The sequence below is a fragment of the Salmo salar genome, chromosome ssa21 (genome assembly GCF_905237065.1).
Source record: "Salmo salar chromosome ssa21, Ssal_v3.1, whole genome shotgun sequence".
Taxonomy (NCBI): domain Eukaryota; kingdom Metazoa; phylum Chordata; class Actinopteri; order Salmoniformes; family Salmonidae; genus Salmo; species Salmo salar.
In genome coordinates, this window is record NC_059462.1 from 7,057,855 (window position 1) to 7,067,629 (window position 9,775).

Genomic DNA, 9,775 nt, shown 5'->3' on the forward strand with positions numbered 1-9,775 from the left:
CTGAGTCTGCGTCTCTCACATTGGTAGGCAGACCATTCCATAAAAATGGAGCTCTATAGGAGAAAGCCCTACCTCCAGCCGTTTGCTTAGAAATTCTAGGGACAATTAGGAGGCCTGCGTCTTGTGACCGTAGCGTACGTGTAGGTATGTACGGCAGGACCAAATCGGAAAGATAGGTAGGAGCAAGCCCATGTAATGCTTTGTAGGTTAGCAGTAAAACCTTGAAATCAGCCCTTGCCTTAACAGGAAGCCAGTGTAGGGAGGCTAACACTGGAGTAATATGATCAAATTTTTTGGTTCTAGTCAGGATTCTAGCAGCCGTATTTAGCACTAACTGAAGTTTATTTAGTGCTTTATCCGGGTAGCCGGAAAGTAGAGCATTGCAGTAGTCCAGCCTAGAAGTAACAAAAGCATGGATTAATTTTTCTGCGTAATTTTTGGACAGAAAATTTCTGATTTTTGCAATGTTACGTAGATGGAAAAAAGCTGTCCTTGAAACAGTCTTGATATGTTCTTCAAAAGAGAGATCAGGGTCCAGAGTAACGCCGAGGTCCTTCACAGTTTTATTTGAGACGACTGTACAACCATCCAGATTAATTGTCAGATTCAACAGAAGATCTCTTTGTTTCTTGGGACCTAGAACAAGCATCTCTGTTTTGTCCGAGTTTAAAAGTAGAAAGTTTGCAGCCATCCACTTCTTTATGTCTGAAACACAGGCTTCTAGCGAGGGCAATTTTGGGGCTTCACCATGTTTCATTGAAATGTACAGCTGTGTGTCGTCCGCATAGCAGTGAAATTTAACATTATGTTTTCGAATGACATCCCCAAGAGGTAAAATATATAGTGAAAACAATAGTGGTCCTAAAACGGAACCTTGAGGAACACCGAAATTTACAATTGATTTGTCAGAGGACAAACCATTCACAGAGACAAACTGATATCTTTCCGACAGATAAGATCTAAACCAGGCCAGAACTTGTCCATGTAGACCAATTTGGGTTTCCAATCTCTCCAAAAGAATGTGGTGATCGATGGTATCAAAAGCGGCACTAAGATCTAGGAGCACGAGGACAGATGCAGAGCCTCGGTCTGACGTCATTAAAAGGTCATTTACCACCTTCACAAGTGCAGTCTCAGTGCTATGATGGGGTCTAAAACCAGACTGAAGCGTTTCGTATACATTGTTTGTCTTCAGGAAGGCAGTCAGTTGCTGTGCAACAGCTTTTTCTAAAATTTTGGAGAGGAATGGAAGATTCGATATAGGCCGATAGTTTTTTATAATTTCTGGATCAAGATTCGGCTTTTTCAAGAGAGGCTTTATTACTGCCACTTTTAGTGAGCTTGGTACACATCCGGTGGATAGAGAGCCGTTTATTATGTTCAACATAGGAGGGCCAAGCACAGGAAGCAGCTCTTTCAGTAGTTTATTTGGAATAGGGTCCAGTATGCAGCTTGAGGGTTTGGAGGCCATGATTATTTTCATCATTGCGTCAAGAGATATAGTACTAAAACACTTTAGTATCTCCCTTGATCCTAGGTCCTGGCAGAGTTGTGCAGACTCAGGACAATGGAGCTTTGGAGGAATACCCAGATTTAAAGAGGAGTCTGTAATTTGCTTTCTAATGATCATGATCTTTTCCTCAAAGAAGTTCATAAATGTATTACTGCTGAAGTGAAAGCCATCCTCCATTTGCGAAGGCTGCTTTTTAGTTAGCTTTGCGACAGTATCAAAAATAAATTTCGGATTGTTCTTATTTTCCTCAATTAAGTTGGAAAAATAGGATGATCGAGCAGCAGTAAGGGCTCTTCGATACTGCACGGTACTGTCTTTCCAAGCTAGTCGGAAGACTTCCAGTTTGGTGTGGCGCCATTTCCGTTCCAATTTTCTGGAAGCTTGCTTCAGAGCTCGTGTATTTTCTGTATACCAGGGAGCTAGTTTCTTATGACAGATGTTTTTAGTTTTTAGGGGTGCAACTGCATCTAGGGTATTGCGCAAGGTTAAATTGAGTTCCTCGGTTAGGTGGTTAACTGATTTTTGTCCTCTGACGTCCTTGGGTAGGCAGAGGCAGTCTGGAAGGGCATCAAGGAATCTTTGGGTTGTCTGAGAATTTATAGCACGACTTTTAATGCTCCTTGGTTGGGGTCTGAGCAGATTATTTGTTACAATTGCAAACGTAATAAAATGGTGGTCCGATAGTCCAGGATTATGAGGAAAAACATTTAGATCCACAACATTTATTCCATGGGACAAAACTAGGTCTAGAGTATGACTGTGGCAGTGAGTAGGTCCAGAGACATGTTGGACAAAACCCACTGAGTCGATGATGGCTCCGAAAGCCTTTTGGAGTGGGTCTGTGGACTTTTCCATGTGAATGTTAAAGTCACCAAAAATTAGAATATTATCTGCTATGACTACAAGATCCGATAGGAATTCAGGGAACTCAGTGAGGAACACTGCATATGGCCCAGGAGGCCTATAAACAGTAGCTATAAAAAGTGAGTGAGTAGGCTGCATAGATTTCATGACTAGAAGCTCAAAAGACGAAAACGTCATTGTTGTTTTTTTTTTGTAAATTGAAATTTGCTATCGTAAATGTTAGCAACACCTCCGCCTTTGCCGGATGCACGGGGGTATGGTCACTAATGTAACCAGGGGGTGAGGCCTCATTTAACACAGTAAATTCATCAGGCTTAAGCCATGTTTCAGTCAGGCCAATCACATCAAGATTATTATCAGTGATTAGTTCATTGACTATAACTGCCTTGGAAGTGAGGGATCTAACATTAAGTAACCCAATTTTGAGATGTGAGGTATCACAATCTCTTTCAATAATGGCAGGAATGGAGGAGGTCTTTATACTAGTGAGATTGCTAAAGCGAACACCGCCATTTTTAATTTTGCCCAACCTAGATCGAGGCACAGACACGGTCTCAATGGGGAAAGCTGAGCTGACTACGCTGACTGTGCTAGTGGCAGACTCCACTAAGCTGGCAGGCTGGCTAACAGCCTGCTGCCTGGCCTGCACCCTATTTCATTGTGGAGCTAGAGGAGTTAGAGCCCTGTCTATGTTCGTAGATAAGATGAGAGCACCCCTCCAGCTAGGATGGAGTCCGTCACTCCTCAACAGGCCAGGCTTGGTCCTGTTTGTGGGTGAGTCCCAGAAAGAGGGCCAATTATCTACAAATTCTATCTTTTGGGAGGGGCAGAAAACAGTTTTCAACCAGCGATTGAGTTGTGAGACTCTGCTGTAGAGCTCATCACTCCCCCTAACTGGGAGGGGGCCAGAGACAATTAATCGATGCCGACACATCTTTCTAGCTGATTTACACGCTGAAGCTATGTTGCGCTTGGTGACCTCTGACTGTTTCATCCTAACATCGTTGGTGCCGACGTGGATAACAATATCTCTATACTCTCTACACTCGCCAGTTTTAGCTTTAGCCAGCACCGTCTTTAGATTAGCCTTAACGTCGGTAGCCCTGCCCCCTGGTAAACAGTGTATGATCGCTGGATGATTAGTTTTAAGTCTAATACTGCGGGTAATGGAGTCGCCAATGACTAGGGTTTTCAATTTGTCAGAGCTAATGGTGGGAGCCGTCGGCGTCTCAGACCCCACAACGGGAGGAGTAGAGACCAGAGAAGTCTCGGCCTCCGACTCCGACTCGCTTAATGGGGAGAACCGGTTGAAAGTTTCTGTCGGCTGAATAAGCGACACCGGTTGAGCATTCCTACAGCGTTTCCCTCCAGAAGCCATGAGAAAGATGTCCGGCTGCGGGGACCGTGCGAGGGGGTTTATACTAACGTTACTATCTGTACTTACTGGTGGCACAGACGCTGTTTCATCCTTTCCTACACTGAAATTACCCTTGCCTAACGATCGCGTCTGAAGCTGGGCTTGCAGCACAGCTATCCTTGCCGTAAGGCGATCGTTCTCCTGTATATTATAAGTACAACGACTGCAATTAGAAGGCATCATGTTAATGTTACTTAGCTTCGGCTGTTTGAAGTCCTGACGAACCATGTCCAGATAAAACCTCCGGGGTGAAAAAGTTGAATGAAAAAAGTTGAGTGAGGGAAAAAGTAAAAATATACGGTAATGAAAAAGTAAAAAACCGTCAGGTATCAAAGTAAGATCGGCAACAAAAACGCACAGCAGCGTAAACAAGTCTGCAAGTTGTCCAGGAAGTCCAGGATCCAGTTGAGGAGGGAGGTGTTTAGTCCCAGGGTCCTTAGCTTAGTGATGAGCTTTGTGGGCACTATGGTGTTGAATGCTGAGCTGTAGTCAGTGAACAGCATTCTCACATAGGTGTTCCTTTTGTTCAGGTGGGAAAGGGCAGTGTGGAGTGTGATTGAGATTGCGTCATCTGTGGATATGTTGAGGCAGGATGCAAATTGGAGTGGGTATAGTGTTTCCGGGATGATGGTGTTGATGTGAGTCATGACCAGCCTTTCAAAGCACTTCATGGCTACCAACATGAGTGCTACGGGTCGGTTGTCTTTTAGGCAGGTTACTGTCACTTTCTTGGGCACAGGGACTATGGTGGTCTGCTTGAAACATGTAGGTATTACAGACTCGGTCAGGGAGAGGTTGAAAGTGTAAGTGAAGACACTTGCCAGTTGGTCAGCCCTGAGTACATGTCCTGGTAATTCGTCTGGCCTTGTGAATTTTGACCTGTTTAAAACCTCTTACATCTAGACGTTCCGCTAGCGGAACACCTGCTCCAATATCCAATGATAGGCGTAGCGCGAATAACACATTTCTCAAAAATACAAAAACTTCCATTTTTCAAACATATGACTATTTCACAGCATTTTAAAGACAAGACTCTCCTTTATCTAACCACACTGTCCGATTTCAAAAAGGCTTTACAGCGAAAGCAAAACATTAGATTATGTCAGCAGAGTACCTAGCCAGAAATAATCAGACACCCATTTTTCAAGCTAGCATATAATGTCACAAAAAACAAAACCACAGCTAAATGCAGCACTAACCTTTGATGATCTTCATCAGATGACACACCTAGGACATTATGTTATACAATACATGCATATTTTGTTCAATCAAGTTCATATTTATATCAAAAACCAGCTTTTTACATTAGCATGTGACGTTCAGAACTAGCATACCCCCCGCAAACCTCCGGTAAATTTACTAAATTACTCACGATAAACGTTCACAAAAAACATAACATTATTTTAAGAATTATAGATACAGAACTCCTTTGTGCAATCGAGGTGTCCGATTTTAAAATAGCTTTTCAGTGAAAGCACATTTTGCAATATTCTGAGTAGATAGCCCAGCCATCACGGCTAGCTATTTAGACACCCACCAAGTTTAGCCCTGACCAAACTCCGATTTACTATTACAAAAGTTTGATTACCTTTGGTGTTCTTCATCAGAATGCACTCCCAGGACTGCTACTTCAATAACAAATGTTGGTTTGGTTCAAAATAATCCATCGTTATATCCAAATAGCGGCGTTTTGTTCGTGCGTTCAAGACACTATCCGAAGTGTAAATCAGGGTTACGAGCATGGCGCAATTCGTGACAAAAAAATTCTAAATATTCCATTACCGTACTTCGAAGCATGTCAACCGCTGTTTAAAATCCATTTTTATGCCATTTTTCTCGTAAAAAAGCGATAATATTCCGACCGGGAATCTGCGTTTAGGTAAACAGAGGAAAGAAAACAAAGCTTTCGGTCGACGCGGGCACGAGCCTGAGTCTCACAGTACTGTAACCAGCCACTACCCAAACGCGCTACTTTTTTTCAGCCAGAGCCTGCAAAGCCACGATTCAGCTTTTTGCCGCCTTCTGAGAGCCTATGGCAGCCGTAGGAAGTGTCACGTAACAGCAGAGATCCTTTGTAATGGATAGAGATGGCAAAGAAGGCCAAGAAATGGTCAGACAGGGTACTTCCTGTACAGAATCTTCTCAGGTTTTGACCTGCCATTTGAGTTCTGTTATACTCACAGACACCATTCAAACAGTTTTAGAAACTTTGGAATGTTTTCTATCCAAAGCCAATAATTATATGCATATTCTAGTTACTGGGCAGGAGTAGTAACCAGATTACATCGGGTACGTTTTTTATCCAGCCGTGTCAATACTGCCCCCTAGCCCTAACAGGTTAACATCTGCTTCCGTGCCTTGCTCTTCTTCTCCGACTGCATCCCAACCCCAGGCATGTTCTATGCCTGAACCCATGCAGCTCGGGCGGACCCGTCTATCTCCAGAGGAGAAACAGCGGCGTATCGATACTAGGAGCTTTCTGTACTGTGGCCAGGTTAGCCACCTGGTCTCCACTTGTTCCCTGTGTCCAGTAAGAGGAGGCCCGGCCGTTATGGGGGAAATACTGTTGAGTCAAATCGCCGGCCCAAGTTCCCCCAGACCACTGTTTGAGGCCAACCTTGTGTGTCAGAGCCAGGCTTTTCCTCTCTGTTCTGATAGATTCAGCTACTAATGAGAGCTTTCTGGATCGAAGTGTTGTTAACCCCTGGTCGGGCTCCGTCCCCTATGCGGGACGGACATCCAGAGAAAAATCCTATCGCCATTAGCATAACAAAATTTAATATATATCTTTTTTTCAAATATAGGACTATGTTATATCGTTTTATAGATACACCTCTCCTGAATCGAACCACGTTGTCCGATTTTAAAAAGGCTTTACAGCAAAAGCAAAACATTAGATTATGTTAGAGGAGTATATCGTAAAAGTAGCCACATAGCCATTTTCCGACCAACCACATGCATCACAACCATAACCATCACAATCATAACCAAAAAACAGCTAAATGCAGCACTAACCTTTGACAATCTTCATCAGATGACACTCCTAGGACATCATGTTACACAATACATGCATTCTTTTGTTCGATAAAGTTCATATTTATATATAAAAACAGCATTTTACATCGGCGCGTAACGTTGACTAACTATTTTCCCTCAAATGCATCCGGTGAAAAAGCGCTACAATTTACTAAATTACTATTCGAAAACATTTTTAAAATGTAATATTGTCATTCTAAGATTTATAGATGAATATCTCTTGAAAGCACCTGTAATGCCAGATTTAAAAATAACTTTACTGGGTAATCACACTTTGCGATAAAAGGGGATGCGATACTCAGAAAAATAGGCTACCATTACAGGTCAGCGCCATCTTGGAACAATCACATATCAAATCTACTCTTCTATACTATTGTCAATAATCCCTTACCTTTGATTATCTTCATCAGAAAGCACTTCCAGGAATCCCAGGTCCACAACAAATGTATTTTCGTTCAAAAAAGTTAATCCTTTACGTCCCAATAGCTTCTTCTTGTTAGCGCGTTCTGAAGGCTGCTCCAAAACTTCCGTCGGCTGCGGGACTCCTCTTTCAATAAAATGCATTTTTTTTTTAAATGTAGGTTCGTTCAAACATGTCAAACGTTGTATAACATAATTCTTTAGGGACTTTTTCAACCAGAACTCCAATAAGATTCAAGGGGGACGATTGCATTGTCTTTCAAAACGTTTCGAAAGGGGAGGGTAGCCAGGGGCACCGGCGTCATAATGGTGATGGCCCTCCTCATGTGACCACTTTCCACAGCGTCTCATTCAGTCAGTTTTCACAGTAGGAGACTCAAACCACTTTGTAAAGACTGGAGACATCTAGTGGAAGCAATAGGAAGTGCTCAATGAACCATTGCTCACGGTGTGATTTATAGGCAAAGTGATGAAGTTGAGTCCGCAATTCAGAATTCCACATCCAGTTACGATCGGTCTCGGGGTTTTGACTGCCATATGAGTTCTGTTATACTCACAGACACCATTCAAACAGTTTTAGAAACTTTAGGGTGTTTTCTATCCACAAGTATTAATTATATGCATATCCTAGCTTCTGAGTTTGAGTAGGAGGCCGTTTAAAATGGGCACACATTTTTTTCAAAAATCGCTGTAGCGCCCCCTATCCTAGGCGACCGTCAAGAGGTCAACCAGTGGGGCCTGGACACCGTTCCACTTAACGCACCTCTCGATGCCAACGCTCTCAATGGTAAGCTTCTCTTCCGTGTCTGTGAGAACCATTCCAGTCATCCTGTGTCTCTCTGGTAATCACCTTGAAAAGATCAGTTTCCACATAATCAACAGTCCCAACTCTCCTCTGGTTCTGGGCCATCCATGGTTAAAACTACACAACCCACAGATTGACTGGACTACCGGGAGGATAACTACTTGGAGTACCTTTTGTCATTCCAATTGCCTACATTCTTCCCTTCCACCTGCCTTGTCTGTACCCCAGTCCATTCCAGTCTGTACCCCAGTCCATTCCTGTCTTCTGTTTCTCCTGAGTATCATGGTCTAGCCCCTGTGTTCAGTAAGCACCACACCCCATCTCTGCCGCCTCATCGGCCGTACGACTGCGCTTTCGAGCTTCAGCCTGGAGCTCCTCTCCCCAGTAGCAGGTTGTATAACCTCTCTTGCCCCGAGCAAGAGGCTATGGAGGAATACATCCAGAATTCCCTGGCTCTCGGACATGTCAGGCCTTCTTCCTCTCCGGGGGGAGCTGGATTTTTCTTTCTCAAGAAAAAGGATGGGTCATTGAGGCCGTGCATACACTTCCGTGGGTTGAATAGTATCAATGTCAGGAACAAGTATCCCTTGCCACTCATCAGTTCTGCTTTTGTCTAGCTCCATGGTGCCATGGTGTTCACTAAACTCGACCTCCGGAATGCCTTCCACCTTGTCCACATCAGAGAGGGGGATGAGTGGAAAACGGCATTCAACACACCCCTTGGACACTGAGTATTTGGTCATGCCGTTTGGTCTCACTAATGTTTTTCAGAGCCTGGTGAATGATGTTTTGAGGGATGTTATTGGATGCTTTGTTTTTGTCTGTGGATGACATTCGTATTTTTTTAAAGAACCTTGATGCACACAAGCAACACGTTCACCAAGTCCTCCAATGGCTGTTGGATAACTTTTTGTTAAGGCTGAGAAATGTGAGTTTCATGTTTCCTCTGAGTCCTTTTTGGGTTACATTATTGCACAAGGACAGCTACAAATGGACCCTGCCAAGGTTAGAGAAGTCACAGAGTGGCCTGTATCCGCTAATCTGAAGCAGCTACAGCGTGTTCTGGGGTTTGCCAATTTTTACAGACATTTCATCTGTAACTACAGTTGTTGTGCAGCTACTCTCACCACCACCTCCACTCCGTTCCACTGGTCCCCCAAGGCAGAGGCACCGTTCCAGAAACTCAAGCATCGCTTCACTTCCGCTCCAATCCTTACCCAGCCAGACCCAGAACTCCAGTTCGTCCTCGAGGTGGACACTTTCGACACCAGGATAGGTGCTGTCCTGTCTCAATGTTCACCCTCTGATCAGAAGCTCCATCCATGTGCCTTGTCCCGCAAGCTCTCACCTGCAGAGACATTTTGACATAGGTAACCGGGAACTTCTGGCCTTGAAGCTGGCTCTTGAGGAGTGGCGTCACTGGTTAGAGGGCTCGGTTCTCCCCTTCAATGTATGGATGGATCATAAAAACCTATCCTTCATCCAGACCGCCAAAAGTCTGAACTCTCGGCAGGCCAGGTGGACATTGTTTTTCGGAAGATTTAACTTCACACTCACTTATCACCCCGGATCTAAGAATACTAAGCCTGACGCCCTCTCCCATCAGTTCACCGCAGACAACACCGGTTCCGAGCCAGAAACCATTATGCCATCCTCCTACATTGTTGCCGCTGTCACCTGGGAGATCGAGTCTCGTGTTCTCCAGGCTCAGCAGAACCAT